Below are 7,973 nucleotides of genomic sequence, written 5' to 3' on the forward strand. Positions count from 1 at the left end.
ATGTGGGCATTATGCCCATATCACACACACACACACACACACACACACACCTATATTCCTGACCACACATAGTTTGTGGTTTTGCAAAACTTTGTAAGCCAAGAAGTAGGAGCATTTCTAAATAGCATGCCTGCTGCAGAAAAAGAAGCAATATACCTATTGCTATGTTGAGTTAGCTTTCTATTTTGTTGCTAGATAGATAATAAAATCAGTGCTAATGAAAGCTGAAACAAAGACTGTTATGTTTAATTTTATTGGAAGACAATCTGGTGAAAAACATGCTTGGTTCCTAAAGAAGCTAGACAAGGAAGCTTCCCAACTAACTGGCTTTATCCTTGAGAAGGAATGGGAGTTTGGTTGAACCTGCAAACTATATACAGGAAAGTGTAACCGATTAGAAGCGGTTACATACCAATGATGCAGCTGTTATAAAATAAGTATAGCCAACCTTCCATATTCAATTATTCTTTCTCTATGGATTCAACCATTCACTGCTTGAAAATATTTTAAAAGTATAAATTCCAAAAAGCAAACTTTGATTTTGCCATTTTATATAAGGGGCACCATTTTACTGTGCCTTTGCATTTAATGGGACTTGAACATCCATGGATTTTGGTGTTTATGGGGGCTGGGGTCCTGAAGCCAAACCCCAGTGGGTTCCAAGGGTCCACTGTATGGCCTTTTGAAAGCAGTCAAGTGAGAAAGAGGGGGAAGCCAAATAAAAAAGAATGGTAGTATGTTTTCAATCTCATTTTCTTAGAATTTACCTCCTAATTTATCAGAAAATTATACCTGGAATAATAAAAAAAGGGAACTGTCCTAAAATGATTATATTTCTAAGAACTCGCAGTGGGAACATCATGATGTGGCTTTCTGCAAATCAGGATGATTGGTTAGGCTGTCTTATTTCTAAAGCGGGGGCATGGATTTCAGCTCTTTGTTTATTATTTTCAGCAGGCTAGGAAGTGTTTTCTTTTAAGACTGCTGCCCTAGAGGAGACTGAAGACTCTTAATTCTTGACAGGTTATTAAGGGCAGGATATTTAATTTATTGCATTTGGAAGAAATAAGATTAGTCACACACAAAAAGGAATTAACTGCCTTTTTATTCAGATGTTTTAAGCTCTCAGAAATATTTAAAAACATATTGTTTCCAGGGTTTTTTTTCAGTCTTCCATTATTTGCTAACTGACAGCACTAACTTGAAAAATGGTGTTGCTCCTTTCCAGAGTTTAGGAAAGTTATGGATTCATTTGTTTTAAGAAAAATGGGCTGCAATTCCAAAGTTCCAGTCCAGCAATGGCACAATGGCCATAACTGAGGACAGATCCTGGAGATTGTAGTCCAAAAGAATAAACATTCCAGGTTCTGCCTCTTGCTAGTCACCTCCCACCCAATTACTTTTAGCCTTTCTGAAATAGATTATTAAACAGTTTTCTCCTGTGCATGTTGCCTTTAATACTGGTAATGCCATTTTAAATTGCATGTACACAAAATTAAAAATGTGAACGGAATAGTAACAATGGCATCATCTTTCAACCCTTGACTGCAGCAAGTTCTTTCTTTTACCATCAGATTGCCAGAAACTGGGAAAGGATGAAAGAAGATGGATTAAAGTGCTCAGTGCTGGCCTGTTGAGAGCATCCTTTTCATTTAGCAGATGTCTATGGGTGATGAAGTCTGGAAGTCAGTAAGGCTCATATTTCATTTGCCACTATATACATGTAACCAACAGTATCTTCTTTGTTCATGCCCCAATATTATATACAATTAATATTCTTCCTTCCTTCAACACTCAACATGCTCATTATTTTCTTTTCCTAAGGAATGAGACCCATTCCAATGGACCTAGTTATGACAGCACTAAAATGGGAGTTGTGGAATATTCATCACCCTGAATCCCAATGCACACTGCTAGAAGCAGCACGGGTCCAATTCATTCTTGTAGTCACTTTCTTATATATTATTCATATTTTCCTAACTAGGTTCTGTTTTCATCTCCTCTAAACAGGACACTGTGTGATGTGATTTTACCATTCTGCTGAAGCAGGATTACACATTGTTCTGAGGTATACTGAAAGTTGGAGTAAACTTATTTTGCTTTCTTTCAATTACTTACCCTCGTGTATTCACTAGACTGGAGGGCAGTTCTCCACTCCCAGTGTCACACATGTCACAAACTATGGTAGTTGGCAGATGCAACTAACTCAAAGCCTTATCTCCAGTTCACTTTCTGAAAAAAAGCAAGAGTTATTAACTATTTGAGTACCAAATGCCTGTGAACCATGGTTTCAGAACATGGTTTACTCAAAGTATCGCTATCCCCTGAACCCTCACTGGATTCTATGGATTGCTTAGGGAGAACAAGTGGGCCCTGCCATTAGGCAGAACGAGACTGTCATTTCAGACAGCAGACCTGGAGATGGCAGTGGCGGCTCCCTGACCATTCCCATATCTCAAGTGTGCAGGCCTGTGTGTGTCACATTGCCTTTCCTGAGACCTCAACTTGTTTGCTGCTGTTCATTACTCTGTTGTGGAGTGCTATCTTATTCCACTCTTGTGGTAAGATTCAGCTGTCAATCCAGTCAGACATTGCCAGTAGGGTTGTCAGATCTCAGGTCTGGCCTTAAGTCTTCAGTTTTTGTGGGTCATCTTCAGGCAGGGGACAAAGATGCAGATTCTCCAGCTTTGATGGGCTGAGCTTGAAGCAAGTAGGGAGGGCTCTGTGCAAATCTCGAATTTGGCTAATAGAGCAACAGCATACTACAATCCGCAAAGCATTCTTGTCATATTGCTGTAACTTGGAAAGACTCTGTTGTGGTGCTGAAATGTCCTCTTCTACACAGACCATTAAAGGTGAAGGAGCCCTGTCTAGTCTTCACACTGGCAACCCCAGCCCTGCTTCAAAAGATTAGTGAGGGAAGATCTTGTCCATTTGGAACAGAGTTGCCCTGCTACTTTCAGACCATCGAATATCCCTTTGAAATTACTGAACTGGAAGACTGATTCTTTGCTGAGCCAGAGAGAAAATCCATGGGCATCTGTGATGGTACTTCATCAGTAGATAATGTATGTAAAGTGACATCTTCTAGCTCAGATCCAATATTTAATCCAAACTAGAGGAGACCCATTGAATCTTTGAAACTCTGTAAATCAATTTTTTTCCTTTTTATTAAAGTTTATTTCACATTATATAATCAGGGACATAGCCAGGATTTTAGGAAGGGGGGGTTTCAGACTAAGTGCCACCATTATAATGGGGCTTGGGCGCGGTGGCGCAACAGCACACACCATTCATTTTTCTAATGGAAGGGGGGGTCCGGACCCTAAGAACCCTTCCCCCTTGGCTACATCCCTGACATAATACATCATACATATTTATCTCACAGCATATTATGATATTTTCCCTTAATCCCTTCTTTTCTTTACTCGTAAATGTTTACATTCATTTCAATTTCTTAACATACTTCCTTTCCCATTAATAACTGGAATTATCTATACCTCTTTTACCTTCTCCATCTTCATTTTCTTTTCATGTGACTCTCCTAATCCATAAAAAATCCTAATATTTACCTCCCACACTTCCAATTCACATATATTACCCTGCTTCATATCTGTACTGGAGAGAGACCTGCATCTGTGATCAGCACTCTTTAATGTTCTCCCTCCTTTATATTAACCTGTTCCAAAAGTAATTTTAGTTCAACAGGGTTAAAACAAAACTCTTATTCTTTGTACTTAACGTCCACATCCCTCCTTGACTTTATCCTTTCATCCTTCAATCTTATGACTATTACATACCATCATATTAAACAATATGTATTAAGAGCTTACAGTCTATCATTAGCAAACTCTGTAAATCAAATTTTAAGTGTAATTGGGTTTGTTCTAGGTGAGACTGTCTAATGGATTTAGGCCTCTATTTCTAACTTCATTTTATTGCTACACTTGTGCCATAGGATAAATGCTGAAGTCCTACAGCCCTCTGGTGGTATGTCACAGACATGATCTTTATGTAGATGGATGTATTTCATTTTTAGCAGAACCAAGTCTTTGAGGCTGTAGCCTTATCCACACTTTCCTAAGAGTAAGGGGTTGTTCAGAATTTTGTTTTGTTGCTGATTAGAATTTATCAAAATTTATAAATCTCTTCATATTTTATGAAGAGGAAGGGATTTACGATGTTAAAATATTCAAATAAAACTGACAGATTTGGTTATCCAGGCAGAGGGCTTTGCCTATTTCCCTCTTAACAGTCTTAATTTGAATCCGCATGTGTTTACCCATGGTTCTAATGGTAAATTGGTACTGTCCACCTTTTTTTCCTGAGCCATATATGTCAGGCAAGCTTTTTGTTGTTGTTGTTCAAGTTGTTTCTGACTTATGGTGACCCTAAGGCAAAGCTGTCACTGGGTTGTCTTGCAAAATTTTTGCAGAGCGGGTTTACTATTACCATCCTCTGAGCTTCTCTATGTTGGGGGATAGTTATAGCTATTAAATCGGGCTGCTGCACATTGGAGACAACTTTGTTTCAGTTTCTTCTTGAATAATTTATCAAATTCAACAAATTTCTCTGCCCCAGTGGCTTGCCAAATTTTACCACTGGATCCATCTTGCTCCACAGTGCCTCTTTGCCAGTAGGTCTTGTATCCTCAGACACAATCTACCTAGCCTTGTAAGCTAAGATCTTGTACCTGATGTTGTCCGCAACTGAAGCTGGGACCATGTGAATGGCAGACATTTGCTATTCTATTGAGCTTAGCTTTGAGTTATCTTGACATGTTCTGTAATATATATATATATATATATATATATATATATATATATATATTAATTTAGTACTAATAGTCTGGGAGAGCCTTTGTAGTGTAGTGGTTTGAACATTGGACTAGGACTCTGGACATCAGAGCTAGAGCAGGGTTCATTTCCCTGCTTGACCATGGTACACCCACTGGGTGACCTTGGGCAAGTCACACTCTCTCAACTTCAATGTCAAACCTCCTCTGAAGAAACATGCCAAGAATATCCTATGATAGGTTCATCTTAGGGCTGCTATAAGTCAGTAACGAATTGAAGGAACACAATAACAGCAAACCTATAGTCTGTTAAGTGTTGGGCAGGAATCAGATAGAATACAGGCGTGCCACTATTAATAAAGCCTCTGATGCAAAGCTCTTTTTAAAAAGACCTTTTATACCCACTCAGCCCCCCTTTTGCTTCTCACCCTCTGACTGGCTGGAAGTTTTTAATCAGCATTCTCATTGGGGAAGGTGGTTAAGGAATGCCGGAGAAACAGCTTTTCAATTTCTGGTTGCAGCAGCATGTATGCAATAAATAATGTAATAAAGCTTGAGCTAAGAAAGAGTGGGATTCTACTCTAGCTGATCCTATGGTAGTTCTGTGTATCTGCCTACAACAGGCAAGGTAAGGAGCAAAGTATTTAAAAAAAAAAAAAAAAAGCTTATAAATCTTATAAATAAAAGCTTTTATACATTTATAAAATCTTATAAATAAAAAAAATATCTGGTCTCTGAAATAGAAATCATAAGGAAAGTGAAGGCTGGTGAAAGAAAAAAAATCATCTTTCAATAAGTTTTAGGAGAAGCCTTCAAGTGATTTCTAGAAGGTTCAAAATATTTTTATTTACATCTGTTATGCTTACCTGACCTGGATGTTTCATTTCCCATGCTTATAGTATTAGTTTTAAATAAAAAGTTTGCTGAAACATGTTGACTTGCCTTTCTTTTTTGTTGTGTAGGAACCCACAATGCAGTGGCCTAGTGGTTAAGACATCACTTCTGATGATCAGACGATTGGAAGGTTGGCAATTCAAGGCCCAAGTGCCACATGATGGGGTGAGCTTCTGTCACTAGTCCCAGCTTCTGCCAGCCTAGCAGTTCAAAAGCATGAAAATGCAAGTAGATAGTTACCACATCTCAGTAGGAAGGTAACAGCATTCGGTGGAGTCATGCTGGCCACATGACCAGTCATCAAACAATGCTGACTCTTCAGCTTAGAAACAGAGAAGAGCACCACCCCCTACAGTCAGTTACAACTAATCATCCATGTCAAGAAACTACCTATACCTTTAGGAAACCCATTCCTATTCTTTCCATGCTATTTCTGTCTCTAGTATCAAACATTCTGTTAAAGAAGTACAGTGGACTCTTGATATCTGCTAGGGTTTGGTTCCAGGACCCTGGTGGGCACCAAAATCTATGGATGCTCAACTTTGATTATACAGTTGGCCCTCCTTATACACAGATTTTCTATCCATGGATTTGTACATACATGGCTTAAAAATATTGCAAAAAATATATATAAATTCCAAATAGCAAACCTTGATTTTTACATTTTATATATGGGACACCATTTTGTGTTGCTGTTATATTTAATGGGACTTGAGCATCCACGGATTTTGTTATCCACGGGGGCCCCTGGAACCAAACCCCAGTGGATAACAAGGTCCCACTGTATACAATGGCATAGAAAAATGTTGTCCCATATATAAAATGACAAAATCAAAAAAATATTTTCAAGCCATGGATGGTTGAATCGGTGGATATGGAGGGCTGAATATTTTACTCAGAAACACATCTACTTTGTTAACTCATTGTTTTGTAACCCTACAGAGTCTTCAAACCACAGTTCATGGAGAGGCCTGGCATCATCAAGTAACATCCTCCCCAGGCAGCTTCAACATCCCTGCCCTTGGATCCCACTATTGATGGCTGCTCTTCTAGTGTTACATTGAAGAAATTAAGGGGAAATTAAAATGGCATCCAGCAGCCCCAGTCAAGTGCCTAAAATTACCAAGGGCTCAAGGAATACTGTTGAAAGAGCAGGATGAAGCTTGACAGAAGAGGGGGAGTGAAAACCCAGCAGGGAAGATGGTTGAAACAGGAGAGGACCAACTGGATAGTGGAGCCATCATGCTTTACGTTCAGTTCTGTAACAATAGAATCACAGAGTCATGCAAGATCGTAAGATGTGGTCTCCCCACCCAGTTTATCGAAGAGACTTTTCTGATTTAGTTTTACAAGACCCATGTGTATAGGAACACAGGACAGTGCCTATATTGAGTTAGACTATTGGTCCATCTATCTCAATATTCCTGGGAACAGCTCTCCAGTACTTCGAAGACCCAAGGATGGAACAGAGCCTTTTGCCTGCAAAGCTTGTACTACTCTACCATTGAACCATGAAGATAGTTACCAGGCTAAGTTACACAATGTTTTCCAAACTGTAGGTTTTCAGATGTTATGAGTCTGGAACTCCCAGAATCCTTCACCACTGGCCATTTTGACTGGAAGTCTGGGAATTTGTCCAGTAGGTTCTGTATGTGGTGTTTGATTTGCATTTTTAAGTGTATTCCCGTCACTAGATCTATAGACCTACAAGTAATAAAATACAAGTAACACCCTTCCCAAAGTCCTAAATGTCACTAGTATGGAATTCTAAACACAGTATTAAAGGAAGTACACAGAGGGTGCTTGCTCTGCACAATTATTGTAATTTGATATCACTATAATTATCATGACTCTATCTTATGGAAACCTAGCATTTGCACTTAAGTGACATATATGTCATTATCTGGTACAGAGCTATACACCAGTCATGTTTTAAGTATTGCACCAAACTTCAAATCCCAAGATTCCACTGGATGAAGCCATAATAGTTAAAATGAGGTCAAACTACTATTACTGTGCAATGTTGCTGTACTTGGAATGGGGCATGTGAACTGCTGTGACCTGGAAACAAATAAAAAGAAGACAGTTACCAGGCCAGATTACGCAATGTTTTCTAAATGGTTGGTCTTTAGATGTTATGATTCTAGAACTCCCAGAATCCATCACCATTGGCCATTTTGACTAGAATGTCTGGGAATTGGTCCAGTAGTTTCTGCATGTTGTGTTTGGTCTGCTTTTTTATATAACACTTTTTAGTATATTCTTGTTACTAGTGCTCCTGGGG

The sequence above is a fragment of the Sceloporus occidentalis genome, unplaced genomic scaffold, assembly GCF_023333645.1.
Source record: "Sceloporus occidentalis isolate IW3139 unplaced genomic scaffold, rSceOcc1.0.p SCAF_4, whole genome shotgun sequence".
NCBI lineage: Eukaryota > Metazoa > Chordata > Lepidosauria > Squamata > Phrynosomatidae > Sceloporus > Sceloporus occidentalis.